The sequence below is a fragment of the Anas acuta genome, chromosome 17 (assembly GCF_963932015.1).
Source record: "Anas acuta chromosome 17, bAnaAcu1.1, whole genome shotgun sequence".
Classification (NCBI taxonomy): domain Eukaryota; kingdom Metazoa; phylum Chordata; class Aves; order Anseriformes; family Anatidae; genus Anas; species Anas acuta.
Window position 1 is genome coordinate 6683188 of NC_088995.1, and position 19950 is coordinate 6703137.

General features: G+C 50.4%; 1 protein-coding gene across 2 annotated transcripts in view; it reads left to right on the plus strand.

The window, feature by feature from the left end:
* The window catches only part of TBX5 (T-box transcription factor 5), a 126516-nt gene that overhangs the window by 59570 nt on the left and 46996 nt on the right, over positions 1–19950 (plus strand). The window contains exon 1 of one of the 2 annotated variants that reach the window (XM_068654266.1): positions 2153–2173. The exons of the other annotated variant lie outside the window; for it this stretch is intronic. The gene's annotated coding sequence lies outside the window, so the exon portion shown is untranslated. Of the gene's footprint in view, positions 1–2152; positions 2174–19950 lie in introns of those variants that run through there. 2 annotated transcript variants of the gene reach the window in all.

Consider the following 19950-nt stretch of genomic DNA (forward strand, 5'->3'; position numbering starts at 1 on the left):
TCTGGATTTTGAATAATCCTCCAGCCACCTTTCCCTGAATTTAATTTCCACATATTATTTTGTGCTTTCCCCCCCATCCTCCCCCCCCATTTTTCTCTGACCTTCTCTTTTCTCCCTTTTAAATCTTCTCTTGCTTTTCACAAGTTCCCTGAACTGGGTAGCATCTGCCAATTTTATTAATGGGCTGTGTAATCCATTTACAGGGCTATTAATGAAAATACTAAATAAGACCAGACCTAACAAAAGATCCTTGGAGTACTCTGCGAGATACCTCCCACAAGTGTAATACTTGGCTTACTGCCTTTCTGGCAGGTCTGAATCCACAAAGCAATGTTCATATTATTATTATTATTGTTATTATTATTGGCATTAGGAGATAACCAGAAAGCCAAGCCAAAGCCCAGATTTTGTGGCGATAGGCATGGTGCACACATGCTCTAATTATTTATGGGAAAACAGCGGAGTCCCAGTGTGATGGGGGTCCTGGTTGAGTCCAAGAGCTACACGAAGAAGAGGCAGTTGTCGGTCCCAGGGTGGTTGCAGTATGAAAAGAACGACCTAAATGAAGGATGGGAAGGGTGACAGCGAGATCAAGGGCACTGCCAAAGGCTTCGCCCTCTGACAGTAGCCATGCAATAGTTCCCTCTGCCTCTCAGTCAGGTAGCACTCGTCTCCATCTGCTTGATTTTACCTTCCCCATTAGACCGCGCGAGCACTGGATACCTCATGGCCAGCCCCAGCAGGGCATATTCTCAGAAGTGCTTCCACTGCCCAAAGTTGCCATTTTTGTAAGAAGTAAAAACCTTAGAGAAAATGTAAAAATCTTAGGGGGGGTGGTGGAAAGAAAAGCTATAAACCAGCCAGTGTCTTTTGGACTGCTACTGCTCAGGAGGCAAGTTAAGTCCCTAGTATAAAATGCAAGCAGAAGGGATTCGGGTCACCCGCCAGCACTTTGCATCAGAGCTTGTTTCTGGTGACCTGTTACTCACATTAGTAACCAGGTTGGTTTTAAGGTTTCTGAGTAGATCTCCAGTCCCTGCTTGAATGAAAGGGATGGAGAGGTGAACGTGCAGCGTACAGCAGATGGTAGCACAAAGCTGTAGGTGATCTGGAGAGAGAACAGAGGGAGGATGCAGAAAAATGTTGATGGAAATGATTCTGGTGGGTGATTTTCTGTAGGAAAGGTGTGAATTTCCAGAGCCGCTTACAGCACTGAGCTATCCAGCTCTCAGCCACAAACTCACCTTCCAGATTTTTTTTTTTTTTTTAAATTAAAGCTAACGGAGATAATTGCCTGTATATGCAAAGTGTGGGTTGGAAGTGTACAGGGTTGTCTTGCGTGGACAGAGCAGCACTTGACTGTTCAGTCCCCGTGCGCACAGATGTTTGCTGTGGTTTATTTTTGTACCAGCGCACGCGTGAGCCTCCCGGATGCTGCAGGTTTAAGGCCTTGAATTGCATTTTGGGAGACCTACTCTGGTGCCTGCGCCTGTGTATGAGATACTTTTATAAAGTCCCCTTTCCAGGTGCATTTTCCATGATGTGTATGCGTATACCAGAACCCCTACGTGACTGTACGGGGGGGGGGAACAAAGTCTTTTTGTTACTTTGCAGCTCTGCCTGAGCAGCTTTCAGGACTCGCAACCTGGCAGACCCTGAAGTCCAGGCACAAAACAAACAGAAAAGGCTGGGAGTTGGGGAGGTGGGGGGAGGAAGGGAGACGTTTCTATTGAAAAGGAGAAATTTCTGACCATGCTACTTTTATTGGCCTGGAGGAACCCTATAGATTAACAACCAGCAATACCCCCCACCCCCCCACACTCCTTCCCTGCCACCCACCCCCACTCCAACCCGGAGACCTTAAACAATCCGGTAGAAGGTGTGACTTCAAACTTGGTGGTAGGGATAAAGAGAAAGGAAGCCGGAATGTAAGCACTTGTGTGATGTGATTATTCCCAGAAATGCCTCGACATCTCCCCGCTGTCCCGGCACGGCTGCCAGCGGTGCCGCCGAGCTCCGAGCTAAGGTGCTGACCGCGGACTGCAGAGACACTGTGATACCTTATCGAGGAGAGGCTTGGGGTCTCCTCGTAGTTACAAGCGGAAATAGGGCCGGTAGCCAGCCCAGCCTGCTGCCAGGCCTCGGCACCCATGAGACCCTGCCTGCTGCCAAGGTAAAGGGGCTCCCCTGGGCCCCCCTAGCTCCCCCTTGCCTGGGGGTTCCCTTGGCCACAGGCTTTAGGGCTGCGCCTGGGGTTGGCCCCTACAGGGTTGGACACGAGTGGGGTGAGGGCTGGGGGGGATCCGTGGGGGAGAATTGGGTGGGCATGGGGTGGAGCTGATGGGGTGGGCAGGCGCTGGCTGTGGCAGGGGGGGTGCCCGTGCATGGGTGCAGATGTTGTCTGTAGGTTTGGGACTACACGGAGGGTTTGGGGGATGCTGCCCAGAGTGGTGGCTGCTCTGCAGTGGGCAGAGAGTCTGGGGCTTCCTCCACCAGGGTTTGAATATGAAAGCGCCAGAAGATGCAGTGGTAGAAGCCATCTAGCTGCTTCCCAAATGCCTTATTATTCATGTATTCACCTTAAATGATGCCCGGTTCTCCAGCTCTGGTCCCATATGTCAAGGGAGAAAAACAATACTCTTATTCTCTCATTTTTTGCTTTCCTTTTTTTTTTTTTTTTTTTTATTTAAATGATTTCATTTACAGGGGAGGTGGAAGTGGGAGAGGGCTAATGTATAACAGGTGTTTTGATTTCATGTTACTCTTTGAAAGGCAAATCTTGCCATTTGGACCCCGTATTCACCCTGGGTTGGCAAAGAAAGTAATAATAGGAATTGTTTAGGAATTCATCAAAGAAAAACCCACCCCCTTTCCCCGCCTCCCCTTTCCTTCACCATCGGTGGGATCCAGCACCCCCTGATTGTACATGGCACAAAGCTTGGGGCGTTTTGGCTCTTTATTTTTTTTTTCTTTTTTGGTCTCTTTTCGAAGATGCTTTTTGGGTGATGCGCATTAGCAGCTTGTCACCGAGGCTGTGGGGCTGGCTTTTCCCTCCCAACAGCTGCAAGGGACGGGGCAAAGAAGGGGGGCAAAGCTCAGGGAAATGCAACCGGGTGCCTGGGGGTCTCCCAGCCCTACAACCAGGGGGAGGGGGGAACGCGGCCGAGCTGCTCCCGAGCCGCCCCCAGCCCTGGCAGGACTCCGCTGCAGCTCCGCGTTTGTTCGTGTCCAAGAAGTAGCTCTGCAAAAATATATATTTCTTTCCTCTTTCTGCTTCCCTCCCACCTCGAAAATAATGAAAACCATTATTCATAGGAAGCCCGACCCGGCCACTCGGTTACTGCTGGAAGCGAGCGGGGTCCGCAGGCAGGGACTGCGAATATGGGGCATTTTCTTCCAGTTTTAGGAAAAGTATCGTTAGCCGGATTAATCCCGTTTCGATCGATTTCGCGTCGTCCCAAAGCTCGGAGGTGCATCCCCACCCGTCCGAGGATTCGTAAAATCCCTAAAGCAGAGCGTAGGGCTGAGGCAGATCTTTGTAGCGGGGGGAAATGTGCATTTTTCTGGGCGGGTTTGCAGCAAAAACAGTGACTGGGGAATTAATGTCGGGATAGAAACGTGATGGTAGAGACCCTGGCACGCCGAGGGGTTCGGTGCTGTGTTTAAATCGGGGTTTCGAATGCGCCTAAAATGCAAGCATCTTACGGCTTATGTCTTCGATGTCAGGATAAACTGGATTCAGGATCACAAATGATACCCAACAAAAAAAATATATATAGCATATCCTCCTCAACCTAACAAAATTAACCAAATGTCTCACAATTAATGAGCCCGATTCCACAGCTGGTTTCAGAGATTGCTTTGGATGCCCGTGGGCACACAATTTGGGGTTTTGCTTTCTCCTGCCTGCTCCCGCTGGAGTTGTTTGTGCACAAACTCCTCGCTGCAATTGCTGCGAGCATCAGGGGAGCCGTGCCTTTCTGGAGCCGAGGATAATTTTCCTACCAGTGCCCTACGAGGCTGCTCCATCCCCAGAAAGAAACCCGGGATTATTTATCGGGATGGTTTAATATTCACCCCGAAGGCGAGGGAAGGAACCAATCCTTTCCTCATCCGGCTCTCCGGGTGATTTCCCCGCTTCAATGCGAGCACAGGGTGATGTGAGTGGTATCCCTCGGAGCTAACACGGCTTTTGGAGGAAAGCTGCAATGGAACATCTTCCCTCTGCCTTGCAAAAATCCTGCAAAAGCTCCTCAGCCCCTCACCCCGTCGTGTTTTCTCCGGCAAGTGCAATGCAAGAGCTCTGCGGCTCGGGAGGCGTTTGTGTTTTAAATTATGGGGAAAGGAAAAGAGAAGTGTTTTCTGTGTCGAAAACAGAGAAATTCTGTCTTTTTTTTTCCTAAAGAAAAAAATTGCTTTTTCTTGCTTGATGAAGCCGTTGTAATTTATCACTCGAGCTCGTAGCAAGTCTGATAATATTTTTCGCACCGAGGCCACCGCAGCTCTGTCCCTTCGTAGCCCGGCTTCACGTCTGTAAAGAAAATGGGATCCTCGCTAAAGTTGCCCGTAAAACGCTTTATTTTCTACCGAAACGGGGCTTCGGTGATTTTCTCTAAAACTCCCCCCAAACAGCCCCCGAAATATTTCATTAAATCCAAACCCGAACTGCTGGCAGACCTGGAGCTGCTGGAAGTCGCTTCGGACACGGATTTGGGGGATTTCTTTTTGGTTTAGCGTGTTTTTAAATGAAATACTTTTCTTTCCCATTAGACACATACGGACACCCTAGAATTTCTTCCTCCCCCTCAAGGGGTCCCGATTTGAAGGGGGGGGGACACACGAGTGAAACGGAAAAGCCGCCGTGCGCAGCCCGAACAATAGGAGCCATAAAACGAGACGAGTATAAGAAAGTTGTCGGGAGGGACGTAGGAACCACAAACACATTTTTTTCCCCTAACCATACAATGTGGAAACTCTTAAAGGGCGCTATCTGTAGACATCTTGCAATCACTGGTCTTCCTTGTCATCTGAAGGAGAAAGGGGAAAATATATTAAGTGAAGACACACTTTAAAATTACTTATACATTTTAAACATGCTGGCAAAGGGAACTGCCTGATAAACTCTTGCCCAGATTTCCTTTTTCTGGGGTAAATTATTTCAAGTTGTTACACAAATATCTCCCTCCTCTCTCCTTCCTCCCCCCCTTTTTCTCGTTTCTTTTTCTTTTCTTTTTTTTTTTTTTTTTTCTTTTTCTTTTTTGCTTCAAACGAAGCCGCGGTCTCGCAAAGAGCCGGGGCCGAGAGCGCAGGGCCGGTCCCGCAGCCCAGAGGGGGTGCCCGTTTTAGGGCTGGAGGGGGAAATTGCTCTGCTTTGGGTTGATAACAGCACGGGTGGAAATGCCCGATAACCCTCCCGCACCCCACCAGGCTCTGCAGCCAGGTGCGGTGGTGTTGGAGGAATGTTCCCCGGCTGTGCTTGGACACCTTCTCCCCAGCTCAAACCTCCCCACACCAAATTATTTCTCTCTGAACGAATTTCCGAGCTCGGGCTCCTGTGCCTGACTGCCAGGGCTTCAGCCAAGAGCACGTTGCCGCCTGTAAAACCGCCAGCTAGAAACGAGTCAAGCGGTGGAGATTTGGGAATAAGGAGCGCAGATTTCCCACCGGGCGGATGCGCTCCGTGTTTGGAGCTGGGATTTGTTCGGGAGAGGGGAGCGAGGCGAAAAGGAAGGGAGGGCCCGGCCGTTTGGTTGCTCTATTTTTCGTTTATGGGAGATAATTTCGATCTCTTATTATTTTCGCTCGTTAACAAAAATTCGGGAAGGGCCTGGATTTGGGATAGAAGATGGAAAGAGGGGGCGCTGCCCGGGTGAGGGCATCCCTTCGTGGGGTGGGACAAAATCCCTTCGTGGAATGGGAAAAATCTCTTCGTGGGGTGGGAAAATCGCATTTGTGCCGGTTCTAAAAGCGAGCGACAGGATCGGGCCCTCCTCGGCCAGCGGGGTCGCCCGCAGCTCCCAGCACCATCAAACGGCGTCCAACGCACAACCTGAGGGTAAAGGGGTGGTGGTAGTGGTGGTGTGTTTTTTTTTTTTTTTTTCCTAAGTCTCTTTCAAGCTGAATTTATGTTTGTGTGATGAAATGCCCCTCTGTGTTTAACATTCCCAATGATCATTTGTTTCCTTAGCTCCATTACTCCTTTATGAGAGCGCCTTTCGCCCGGGCATGTTTAATCATAACCGCTTACGCAATATTTTCTTTGGGATAGATTCACTCAGCCTTATTACATATCAATTATTTCCTTACAACTTCGTTCCACACCAGCTGCTTTGTTATCTGGGCCTGCCACCCCCTACCCCCCCGGCGTGTGATGGGAAAGGAGGGAGACGTTTGTTTTTCCTAGGATAAAATACTGCTAATAATAATGCAGATTGAGGGGAAGGAGCGGGTGGGGGGAGAAGCCCCGCAGCCGGCCGGGGCTGGGTGCGCGGTGTCGCCGGGGATGCTCCGCGCTGCTGGGGGCGCTTTGGGGCAGAGAAAGGGGGCGCACGGGACCGCTGTGGGTCGCAGCCCCCTTCCTCGCCGTGGGGGCTCCCTTCCCGTGGGGGTGCTGGGGAGGTCTCCCCGTTCCCCTGCCTTGCGCCAAGCTCCGGGGTGCTGCGCCGCGCCTTGCGCCGTATTTTGGAGCCGCTGCGCGCTGCCTGCGCCTCCTGGGCTTGGCGCAGAGGAGAGGCTTTTTCAGCTTCAGAGCCTCCCCCGAGGACATTTATCCCCCCCTCCTTCGAACATCCTGCAGCCGCACGCCTGCAAAGGACATTTCGAGTCCATTTGAGCTCCCTTCCCAAGCCCTCCTTGGGTTGGAAATATTTTCAGCGTAAGTTTTATCGGGATTTTACATCGTAAACGCGCTGCCAGACTTGGCTTCTCTCTTGCTCCTCTTTCCGATGCCTTGGAGCTCGCCGGCTTCCCACGGGGTCTGCCCTGGGGTGCCCTGGGATGCCCCCCCACCTGGCCACCCCCAGGGATATGCAGCAGCTCTGGCCCCGTTCTCAAGCCTCATCCTCTGCTTTTTACCCTTCTTGCCCCGAGCTCGGGAGGCAGTATTTCATTTCTCATCTATAGAGTCCATAGCACAACCTAGATATCCTTTTTTTTTTTTCCTTTTCTTTACTTTTATTTTCTTTACATTTTTTTTTTTTAATCTTTCTCTGATGTTGAAAACCCTGAAATTCTCTGGTTAAGCCGTGCCTTTATAGGGGAAATATATATATTTCTTTATGTGGGCTATAAAGCTACTTTTGGGGAAGCAAGTGGGGCCGGTGTGTGTCCGACCACGAGTGGAGTGGGGGACACGCGGGTTTGGAGCACGGCAGGAGTCCTGGCCACGTAGGAAATGCTGGGGAATTGGGGGGTTAATGCTGAATTTCCTGGCTCTGGTGAGATGGTCTCTCCATCATCTTTACGCGCACACACATATATGTGAACAGATGACTTGGCACTGGCGAGCAACACTTAAAATAATGCCTCTGCCTCTGGCCAGGCCTGTGTAAATATCTCGCTCTCCCACATGCCCGCCTAGCTTTTCCTGATGCTGTGTTACTTGATCACAAATACATAATTTGCAAGAGTGTGTGTATACATAGGGCCGCTTTGATCTCGGTGCAGAAATACCCCCCCCTCACATTTGGAGGGGCTGCTGCCCCGAGAACAAAAGCAGAGAATAAAAATGGTCAAATAACACATTTTCAAATGGGAAGCGTGTGTCGGCTTCCTCGAGAGGTTCTGGCACTTGGGGGGGGGGGGGGGAAGAGAGAGAAAAAAAAAAAAGAGACTTTATTGAACATATAAATTTAAACTTAGTTACCGCTAACAGTTGCCTTATAAAAGGGGTCCATATAACCCACGTCAATTTTTTTTCCCGGAGTCCCCCGGCGCGTTTCCCAGCGCACCCGATCTCTTGGCAGAGGCGGCTGCGAGGAGCGGGGCTGGCTGCGGGCTGTGCAGGGGGAGATGTTTATTTTTCAGTCATTGTTGGCTCCCTCCCCTGGATTATTTTACTGCTGCAGATTTAAGCCCTCTACTTATTTCTGATTCTCTGGCAGCTCTTTCCACGAGCACTCCCAGCTCTGCGCTTTCTCCCTTCGCTGCGTCTCGGGGTGGTGAAATTACAGGGTATGAGGGAAATGTGTAAATTATAGGGTTTATTAAAATGTAGGCGAGCGCGGCTCTCTAGGCGAAACAGATGCAGGATGGCTTGAAGTCAGCCGGCCTGACAAACTGCAGAGCAGGGGAATCATTAGAGGGGCATTTCCCGCAGGGAGAGAGGAAGCGGCCCTGGGGTGGGGGGAGAGGCTCTCCATCAGGGAGCCGAATCCCCAAAGCAGGGCTGCACCAGGGAGGTTTCTCCCAGTGAGCAGGATGAGGCCTTCGGGTGCGCATCCCCGGTGCTGGCATCCTGCATCCCCCTCTGCCAGCCCCCGGGGGGGTCCTGGTGCTCCCTGGTCCCAGCAACGCTCCAGAGCTTTCCCCCTCCTCTCCCCACCCAGCCTCGCAGGCGATGATTTATTTAGGCTAAAGCGTAATTCTCAGTTTATAGTTTGGCTTCTCTGATATTAACCTCGGCCGCTTTTATGTTAGTTTTAAGGATGATGAAGGGACTTTCGGCGGCAGGAGAAAGCTCTCGGCAGGACCTTGGGGTTTGGGCACTGAGGCTCCAGCTCACTCTGCAAACTGGCAAGAAACAGGGCTGCAGCAACAATACAGAATTAGGGGGAGAAAATTAGCCCTGAATGAGGTCGCCTTAGAGCTGCCCCAGCTGCATGAAGCTGTTGTCATCCTGAAGGAGGGCAGAAAAACTTTCTGTGGGTCCCTTCTCATCTCAGGAGCTGCCCATACTCTTGCCCTTTGCCATCCTTGTCAGTGCTTCTCCACAGATCGACGACTTAATGGGAAAGTTGTCTTGAAGACAACTTATCTGCCACAAGCACTGCCTTATTCCATGCCTGAGGTGTCCCTTATAGCAGTATTTGCTTTCACAGAAAGCTGTTAGGAAAGTGGGCTGTGGTGTTTGAGCTGCCTAGGATTGTGCAGTTCGGCACAGGGCAGCGAGGATTAAAACCAGGTAGCAAGCCAGACAGCCCTGCTCAGGCTACTGGGACATCCTCTGTGGATCCCCCATGGTCTAAGGTAAATAGCTGGAGCGGTGCTAGCTGCAGTACACTGAAGTTTCCCTGAGAGTTTTACCAGCCCTGCCATGCTAAAGAAGCACAAAATAGCCTTTGAGCTGCAGAAAATCACACAAAATCACACCTGTAGGGTCTTGCAAGTCCCTTAGTCCCACAATATTGATTGCTCATAAAAGATCCTGCAGTGGGAATGCTGGAGATATTCTCCTGTATCCATCAAATGTTTAACACGATCGAGTCTTTTTACACCACTCCTGTTTCAATATCTCACGGGGCTGATGAGGTCTGTATTTTTTCATTATGTTCTGTTTGTTTTGGAGGATGTCGGATCTTGGCAGAGCAGCGTAAAGCAGACAGAAAGGTTAACAAAGGAAAACATTGTTTACTAATCCCTTCGCGTGCTCCCAAAGCCTTTGAGGCAACTAAAACATGGTAATAAAATAGTAATTAGTGAGTGCATTCAGGTATTCATTCAGTTTAGGGATCTCCAGCAACCTGGTGTTTGTTAAGCACCACGTAGCTGTCATCTGCCCCTGCTCCTGGGTCTGAATTGGTGCAAAAGGTGCCTGCCAGCCCCTCATCCCTTTCTTGATTCACGGCAGTGGCCATCAGGTGTGGCTCTCGACTAGTGGCCTGAAAGCTGACCTAAGAGCTCATCTGCTCTTCTTCCTCCTCCTTGGTTTTCAGCTGCTTTGGGTCCCTTTTAACTGGGATTTTCTACTACAGTTGTTTAAAGGGAATGCATGGAATAGGAAATGGTCCTTATGCAGCTCTGGGAGTGGAAGAGGAGACAGGTCTGGGTAGGAGAGACAGCTGGATTTTAAATAACAAGGATGTGGAAGAGCTCGGGCTGGATAGTGGGAAAGGGAGAAGAGGGCAGGTCAGTGGGGAGCAGGGGGAGAGCAACTCCCTGACAAGCTCGGTTCCTCCTCTGGGGAAGTCTTGCTCTAGACAGATGGAAGAATTGGTGAGAGCTTTGTGTTCTCATTCAGTGCAGTTTCCTAGCTAAAATGCCTTTGAAAGACAAGCAGATTTGCAAATAAAGGACTGTCAAAACCAGCTCCTCAGTTCAGATTTCTCTCTTTTTTGAAATAGGAAGGGGAGTCAAAAGAGGCTGGTTGCTGAATGGAAATGTGCCTAACGTGATGTGGAGAGAGCTTATGCACTCAACAGTTGTATTCTCAGAGCAAATAGGGGTCTTTTGTGCTGCTTGATATTTCAGCAAAAGCTTAAGAGGAAATGAAGCAAACCCGTCTGCATTTCCAGGGGGAATTGTGCAGTGTGCGTGCTGGAATATCTCCCCCTTTTCCCTTGGACTTTATGGCTATTTTTATGTTCCCAATCCTGGGCACTCTGACTACTTCTGGGGTGCTCTTATTATTCCTATTGATATTTGCTTTTGATTCTTGAACACTGGCTCTTTTCCCCGATTTTAAAATGATTTTTTGGAGACGACTAGGTTGCCTTTTCCGCTGCTGGCTCAGCCTGGGTGAGGGAGATCTTTGCATAAATGTCAGTGCTTTGCCTCTGCACTTATCTCAGCCGTACATAATTCTTCCAGTGCTCCGCTGATTTCCGAGACACGCACAACGTGGCGAGTGCAATGCTCATTCCTCGATGCAGAGGACCAGGGGAGCGGGTTCATGTGTTTGGAAACATTAGGACAGCTGGCTGGGCAGTAGCTATCAAGTGTGAGGGTGATTAACGGAACGGAGGCCTGGAGGCTGCGAGAGCAGAATTACTGGGCTGCGGAGATGGAAGAAGGCAGGTGTCAAGTGCTGGCTCTCAGCTGTGCATGGAGCTCGTGTTATTCCATGATCTAATGCCCAGGCCAGTCACCCCCTAGTACCGAGCTTAGATGTTCCTCAATTAATGAACTAAACAAAGCAAAGGTGCTAGGTGAAGAGTCGCTGGGTAAAATTGTCCTGCTAGAGCTGTAGCCGCACTCGCAGGACGTGTAGGCAACAGTCCTGACTGATGTAACAGTGAGTAAAGAGTGCACGGGGCTAGCTGTGTGCAGGAGGCGATGATAAAACAGGCGATATTTAGTGGGAGGGAGATCCTGCCTCGCTACTGAGCAGGTCTGAGCTTCTGCTGCTGGAGTCAAGTGGCTTGGACAGTTGCCTGGGCTCTCCGCTTCAGCAGGCTGCTCCTCCTGCTGCATCTATCAGCCTCTGACTTCTTGTTTCCACTCCTGCGCCAGCTTTGCCCATCCGTGTCACGTTCCAGAAGAAAAAGGTCACGTAGCCATTCGTGGTCTCTCTCTCGCCTGTCTGCTTTGCAGTGATGGCACTTTGATCGACGGCCCACCAAGCCCATTTTCTGCTGCCGTGGTTTTTGGGCTCTCCATGCCTCAGCAGCAGGTCTGTTGTCACAACTGTTTGCATGAGGTTTGCTGTCTTGGCATACAGCTGATGCATGAACTAGGCACGAGTACATTTTTTGCAAGCGTGTCTAGGCACCGTATCCTTTCTGCCTAAAGATGGCTTGGCCTGTTGTAACGATCCCCCTCGAAATTATCAACGTGTCCCTCTTCTGTTTGCTGCTGTGGCTTCAGTTCCTCTTACGGCCGCTTGGGACGTGACATGGGTTTTATATGCGAAGGCAGAAAAGCCTAGAGGATTTTATTGTGTGATATGGGGAGGATGGATGGAGATGGGAACCCTGAGAATTCCCAGCCAAGGATCGGAGGAGGCGCAAATGAAGCAAAACTGAAGCAGGCTATTTGAGGCAGGGGGGGACTTCTGCTGGTGGGATAACAGCAAAAGTGGTCCTGGCTTTTCCATTTGAAAGGAAGAGCAAGGATGTGGGAAGGGAAGAGGTATACGAGCCCACTGTGGGAGAGCAGAGGCTGAAAGGAGGCCCCAGCATGAATTCTTCCCTTCCCACTAACGTAGAGCGTTTTCTCTATTCTGTACAGAACATGATACTCTCTTAGGAGTGACCCCCCTGACCTCCCGCCTCCTGATAGGATGGCGAGTAAGTGAGTGCAAAATAAATGGCACCAAATAGACTTTTTCAAAGAGAACAAGGGAAATAAATCAGGTTATTCTGGTGCTGCATTGACAGCACGTCAAAACAACTCCCCAAAGCGTGAAACTTGGCTGGGGAATGGTAATTCCACTGCCATGATACTTGCATGCCAGATGTATAGCTTATCATCATGTCTGTCTGTCTGCCTACCTGTCTGCCTACCTGCTGTTATTCCAGGACCAATTTTTTAAGGACAAATACAATATGTATGTTCCTACCTCTGGCTTTGGAGCAGTAAGCGGGATCTAAACATATGAAGATTGCTTAGGGAGGGAAGTCTACTAGCTTGGAGTGTTTGGTGATGCAAGATAGGAGAATAATCTTTTGGTCAGTGAGGCTCATGGTTGTATTTCACTTACTGTAGAAGTTCTCTCGCTGAGATGAGTACGTGCATGGGCAGGTGGAAGGCCCCACTCCAGGCTAGCATTACCCAGAGCACCTTCCCACCTTTCTGAAGAGCAGTGACAAACAGATCTCGAGCCTTTCCTGCCAGAAAACGCATTGCATCGTATTCTGCTGAGACCCAGCCTTCACAGCGCACACAGAAAATTACTGCTCGGTAATTCCACAAGGAAATGGAGAAATGAAATCCAAACACGACGAACACCTCCTAGGCCTTCAGCATTGATCTGTGCTGATCAGTACAAGCTGATGAACGAGGTGTAAGAAATCAGGCTGGGGAGCTCCCCACCCTCTCCTATGTGGTTCTCCGGACATACATCGCTGAGCTTGCTGTGTACAGGAGTCTTTGAGAGTGAATGCATTTGTGGATTTCATGCCTGCAAACTTGATGGTTACCCCAGTATGCACAGAATAAAGAAGGCTTAGAAATGCTGATGAAGTTAGTTAGTATACTGGAACATTCCTGTAGATTTCTATAAGTTCAGGAAAAAAAAAAACTGTAAAAAATTATACTCCCTAGTAATTTCCAGGGCTAAAGGCTGAGCTCACTTCCAGTAGTGCAGCTGCTGTAAATTTATACTAATTAGCAGTAGTCTGAGTAATTTGGGGTGTAGTTAATGTTTTGGCATTGGTGTGCTTGTTTGTTTTTCTCTTTGGAGGATTAGGGGGAAATATATCTGCACTGCACATTGGAGCTGGGAGCAGGAGGAGGGTTCTGTAGCTCATTTTGGACCAGATTTCCCGGCTGTGCAGTGTGTCTGCACAAGCAAAGTTCGGGACACAGCCAAGGGCTTGTGCACAGACCCCCTGGATCCCAAGGAAGCCACAGCAGCTCGGTCCTTTGGGTATTTTGTGTTTCTGGAGACAATCCCAACGCTGTCTGTGGGCAAGTGTAGGTCTCTCAGGAGCAGTGTGCTATCAGCAGCACTGCTGTCACAAGAAGCACCCAGATCTGGCAGATATGAGCTTCAGGACGAAGCCTCATCCATAAAGTAATCTTGATCCATAAGTATTTTTTGCCTGGGCTTAAATTTAGTGATTTCAGACAGGTTTGCCATGCAGGATGTCTGTCTGTCTGGTTCTCCCTCCACTGCTGGACACAACCAGTGCTGTACCAGTACCCATCCTACTCTCTGCACTGGGGTGTTGCTGCGTGGATGAATTAATGATGTAGCCAGGAATGAACTGAGTACAGAAATCTGTACCCGTGTCACCCAGCAGGAAGCATCACACTGTACCACTTGATGCTGTGCTTGGTTTCAAAGGTCTGGCACTTAATAGGGATGAATCTGTCCTGGTCACCTGCTCTGCAGGAGTTGTGGAGACCCGGCTAAGGTCAGAACCACAGTGCTAAGTTTATCATGTGCATTTAACAAGGCTAAGACATCAAAAAATCAGAAAGTTTAAGCTGGTTGTCTAGGCTCTCTGTGCTCTCAGTGGTTGGGTAGGGGCTAGTCAACCCTACTGCTTTAGGAGGTGTCTTGGGACTGGACAAAACACCCTCCCCAGTCTCTCTCTTGATTTCAGAGGGATCCTGGTGTAACCAGGGTGGGCTAAATGCCTAGCCAAGGGAGTGTGAAGGAGGGAAGGGTCCCATGCAGCCAGCCAGTAGCAAGACAGGAGCGGAGCCCAGGTTTTGTAATTTCCCAGTTCCCAGGGCTTCAACCTTGTTTATTATCCTAATATCCCCCATCACCTTGGTTTATAAGCATCCCACTTCAAATAAAAGAGAGGAGAGATGTCACACGTGACTTTGCTGCATGCGCAGTTCCCCCTTAGTTTGACGTCAGAGCCCTGCTACTGGAAGGTAAGGGAGGGGTGACAGCACGGGGAGGGACCACCTGCATCACCGAGCACAGGCGCTCACAATTACAGGTGACCATGTAATAGCCGCTTAATCCAGAGGGGTCCCCAGAACATCCACTGCATACGCTGCAGGCCATAAAACACTTCCCAACACCCTATAACAAATTTAAGACCCTTAGTACAAAAGACCAAAAGCCACAAAAACTCTAACATGCAGGAGAGATCAAGGGCATTGCCAGTGTCCCAGGTCCCGGCAGTAGCAGGGAAATTGTTAGGTGAAAATGTCCAGATGATCTTAGGAAGTGGACCATGGCCCACCCTACAGAGGAAAGCAAGAAAACCTTACCAGCCCCTGCCAAATCTGACCCGAGGGGAAATTCTTTCCTGAATACGGGCCAAAACCCAAAGTAATTGCACATGTAGTCTTTAAAAATGGATTTTATTTAGGAGAAACACATTGTCATCATCATCCTGTAAACTGCGCCAAATGTGCACTAAGGACTTCCCGTAGAAGTAGAAATTGAAAGGCTATTTTATTTTTTTATTCTGCAGAAATGCAGCAATGAGTAAGGTGGCTCCATCCCACCACAACCTGGTTGGAGGCCCCTCTGCAGGTACCCCAGATAGCTCAGGGCAAGAGGCATTGCTCAGCTGGAGCTGTTTTTTTCTCTCGCCAGGGTCCCCAGACAGCTAGGGTGTATTGGATTTATGGCTTACAATCAATCTCAGCCTTTTGAAAGGGTGACAGAGCTTTGTGGAGGGTTTACTTGAGGTCCTGGCCTGAGGAGCCCTGCTTGGTGTTGGTACATCTGCTGTGGTGGGTTTTGCACAGTGCAGCTCCTCTCTGCTTCACACAAAATTTTCTGTGATGCACAGAGCTTGTAAAAGTCCTAAGTGCCACTTAAATCTAACTGAGGGATACTGAAGGACCTGTTCTTAGGGCAAACTTGCTTCTGTTTCCTGCAGTCCCAACCCAGTTTCTCTTTTTTCCTTCTCTGTGATTTGACTTTCCACTCTTGGTTATGGCAGTAATTGCCGTGAGAGCTACCTAGGCTGCAGTTTAACAGTGTCTGTAGAAGGATACAGATTTTAGAGTGTTTTCTAGGAAGGCTTACCCAAATTAAAGGGCTGCTGAGTCTCCAGCATTACTGATGTAGCCAGCTATATGCTCTGGATAGAGTCAAGACCAGGGCTGGGAAGGCACGAGCAGATGCTTCTTAATCTCTTAGCTCCTAAGCTGCTGTTTTATGAAAGGGCACACTATTCTTCAAAGCATGGCCCTAAACGGCACAGAGCCATTGGGCTTGGACTTTCCAAGCTCCTGGCTGGTGTCTTAGGCACAACTGCCCTTGGCACATGTGGGGATTGGTGCTGACATCTGGGCCTGTGCCCAGAGCTCACCAGGAAACTGCTTTGGTACTGCCTGCGAGCATGGGACGTGTGCTGGTTCCAGGTGTAATAAGGACACTCATGCACTAGGGACTGCACAGACACCACCAAAACCAACTCAGGACCTACCCAATGGGACGAGCCACGGCTGTTACACTCGGGGTTATGGAGGGCCATCAGGGCTGTAGGTATTTGCAGCCCAGTGGTGTTAAAGTGGCCACCTAAAGATTGGTTGTATCCTGATGGTGGTGGGGCGTGCAGAGGACTGATATTTCCAGTGCCGTGGGTGCTGTGAGCACTCCCTGGTGCAGCTGTGGGACAAGAAGCTGGGGCAGGGGGTCTCCAGCTGGGGACTTCCATAGAGTGAGGATGCAGCCCTACTGAACATCTTCCCTGCTCCGCCCGGTGACCTCCTCTCTGTTTCAGCTTTGTCCCCAGGACAGTGGCTTGCAGGCAGCCTAGGCAGGGCTGTGGCTTTTGGTCCAGCAGCGTGCTTCTCCTCCAAAATCTGCTGGCAGAAAACCTCTGGCAGAGGCAGCACTGTGAGCAGCAGTGGTTTGTGTGTGCCTGGCTGCCCAGTGGTGATTCTCTGAGACAGGAGTTGGTTCAAGTGGAGGTGCAACTTCACGGCTCCTCCTGGCCCCCAGTCTGTTCTCAGTTGGCATCCAGGGCCTGCTTCCTTCTGAATTCACTGTCAGGATGCTCAGGCTGGCTGCTGAGCAGGCTGAGCTTTCTGGCAGCTTGGCTTTGAAGGGAGCCTTGCTGCAGGCTCCCTTCTCGTGCCTGCTGAGAGCCAGGAGCAGCACAATCCTTCTAGGAGCTGCTGCAGGGGAAGGGACAGCCCTGTGCCAGCCCTTCCAGCCCACATTGCCCTTCCCAAATCCCACCAGCTCTTCCCTTGCCCAGTTATCATGGCAAAACCAAAAAAGACAAGATTTAATGACAGCTAAGCCATTACAGTCAAAGAGCCAAGTGTTGCTGAGTGTTGACATCAATATTTTTAATAGGAGGGTTTTATATATATGTATATATATATATATATATGCATGTGTATTTGGAAAGAAGAGGCTAAAAGCAAAAGTCAGTGTTAAGTACAAGCAAGCATAAAAGAAATAAAAATAGCCCAGGTTGGACTGGGTGAGGAGAAGAGGAGGTCGCACTATTTCCATTAAACGTGACATTTAAATGGAGGGTGAACTTGATGCTTTGACAGGACCGTGCGCATCCCCTCCAGAGCCTGCTCCCGCAGAGCAGCGGCCACACGGCTTTCCCTGCTGGTGATCTCTGGTTAATTTGAGTGCTCCTCTTGGGTGGGGGGAAAATTCAGTGAGAAGAGGGATCATGAGCTATTTTCCAAAATTCTTGCGTCAGTATCAAGCTGCTCTGCTACTGGGGACTTGATTTTGGAACTGATGCACTCTTCATTCCTCTCTGTGAAAAAAACGTATTAAAGGACGCGCTTGAGTGTCACCCTTTTTAATGAATACCTGTGAAAGCTGGCTTGGCTTTGAGGTATCTGTCTGGACTTTGGAAAGGTTCAGTTCTTCCGTGTTCAGAACCTGCTGAGCCTCAAGGCTGGATCTGGAGCTTGTTGTGGGTCCCCAGTCACTGGGGCCAGATCTTTGCCTGTTTTCATGGGGTTTGTCTTTCTCCCAGCCAGAGAGTGGCCAAGGGGAACCTGAGCATCATCTCCTTCCAAACCACCGCAGGGAAAGCACGCATGGCAAATGGAGTGACAAAAAGTGTGAGCACACAGTTCGCTGTACTTCCTGAAGAAAAAAATAGAAACCAAGAAACCCACAAACCCACCCAATTTCCACTTCTCCGTGATTCCAAGCGGACAGTTTGATGCGGTGAGATGTGTTCGGGCTTCGCCGAGTGGGGCCACCCTGCCGGTGCTGCTGGAGTGGGTCTATCCAGGGACAGTCCCCAGTGCTTCCCTGCACCCCGTGTGGCTGTAACCCCAACCCAGGCTGCCAGGCAGAGCCCTCTGCAAGCATTAATAACCCGGGGAAGGTTCCTGGTGCTGCGGCCAGAGCAGGCCTCGCTGTGCTCTGAGTCCTGCGCCAGTCGTAGGGGTCAAGCTAATGCTGACACTGGGCCCTTTGATTGTGCTTGATTCATGTGCGTACACCACTGGTAGGTCAGATGGGCCGTTAATCCCCCAACCCTTCCCCCTTCCCCAGAAAAAAAAAAAAAAAAAAAAAAAAAAAAAAAAGAGGGAGGGGGGTGAGGAAAATGAGAAATAAGTTTAGCGGGTGACTTCCCAGCTCGTTTTGAGGCTTGTGATGTGAGCTGGCTGCAAGGTCTGGTTGTTTAGGATTGAGGATGTTTTCTGTGCTCTTTGGGTTTTGTGGTAGCCTGGTGATTGAAAAGCACAGGAGGAGAAAAGTGGAGCTGATGTGAGCAGCGGAGCCGGGACTGGCAGATCCTCTCAGGGATGGAGAGTGGCTGCCGAGCCCTATGGCAGGTCTGGGGGTGCCCTGGGATATGCAAACAGAGATTAAATTCCTATTTACATTTATATTTCTATTTAAATTCGTGTTTATTTAAATTTCTATTTAAATTCTGCACCCGGTGGGCAGGAGGAGGCAGAGTCGTGCAAAACAGCGCATCCCCACCCGTTGCCCATACATAAGAGAGCTTTAGTCCATTCATTTCCTTTCTTCGTGATTTTTTAATTGATTTACTTAGTGTTACAGCTGATGAAATGAACCGGGTGTCATGGGGAGCCCCCGTCGGCAGTTTAGAGGTTTCTTCTGCCAGGACACAGGGAGCTGGGGCAGCCCCGAGGTGGGATTTCTGCGGGGGTCGTCGGGCTGGGAAATTCCGAGATTGGGGCTGGAAATGGGGGGGCTGGGGCCCCGACACCCCCTTGGAGGGCTGAAAATAGCCGAGCTCCGGGCTGGGGAAGCTGGTGTGGGCAAATGCCCAATTAGGGAATCTTTGTCAGATTCGGGCAAGCCGAGATAAGTTTCTTTTATCAGCCTATAAAAATACCACTTTCACTTATCTGGAGCTACCTACGCCGCGCAGCTGCAGGAGGGGGGGGGGGAGAGGAGGGGTTACGGAAGGGCTTGGGGGGGGTGCAAAACCATTTTGTGCTCCTCAGCGAGCCTTCTTCCCCTCCTCTTCCTCCCCTTGTAGTGGTGCCAGGGCACGAGTGGGCTCGGGTCGCAGCACCGAGGGCACCCCCCATCCTTTTCCCTTTTATTTTTCCATTTCCCCCCAAGCATTGCGCTCCGGCTGAGCCCACGCGTGCTTAGGGCAAGGCTCCGGGGATCCCGTGGCACCCATGGGTGGGCGTGAGCCCACTGGGTGGGGGGCACCCATGAATGCGGGTGCGTACCAAGAACCCCACTTCGGGTGCGTAGCTGTTGGCTGGGTGCCCAACCGTGCATGCATTTTTTTTTTCCCTTTTTTTCTATGTTTCCATACAAATTCTCAGCTCCCCGCAGCTGGCACCCCGAGGCCAAGGGGCTCTCAGCCGGCCGTCTGTCCGGCCGCTGGGTGGCTGGAGGCACGGGGGGGGGGGGATTAAAAAAAAACAGAAGACGTCGTGCATCTGGGCGAGATCCGCCCTGCACGCATCTCCCCAGGAATACCCACACGCAAACAGAGGATCAAGACGTGGAGAGAGTGCTAACATGCATTCCTACTGTGGGAAAACATGCTGCACTTTGATTATTTTCTCTGTGGTTTCCAGTCTATTTGGGCTGGAGGAAAACGATCAGATACAGCGTGGAGGGGGGAAAAAAAGGTCAGGCGTCTAAAGCCAAATGACTGCTTTCGAGGCTTTTTAGGGGAGAGTGTCGGTGGAGGGAAAAGATGATGGAAAAGGCGGGCTAAAGTTCGGTTTTGGGTTAAAATCCCCCAGTCGGGTCAGCCCAGGTGGGGCGTTTTCCTCACCCCTTATCCCCTCGAGGTCGGGGGGGAACGAAAATAGCCCCTTGCTATTTTTTTTTAAAGGCAGAACAAGCAAATCCAGCTGGCACAGGCAAGCTCAAAGCCGCTCCACGGATATCCCCACCATCGCGGGGGGGCCGTTAGGTAAATTTTGGCCATCGGGGCTGGAGGGTTAGACCGGGGAGAAGCGTTTCTCTTCGGATTTGGGCAGGCAAAACTTTGCACGGGA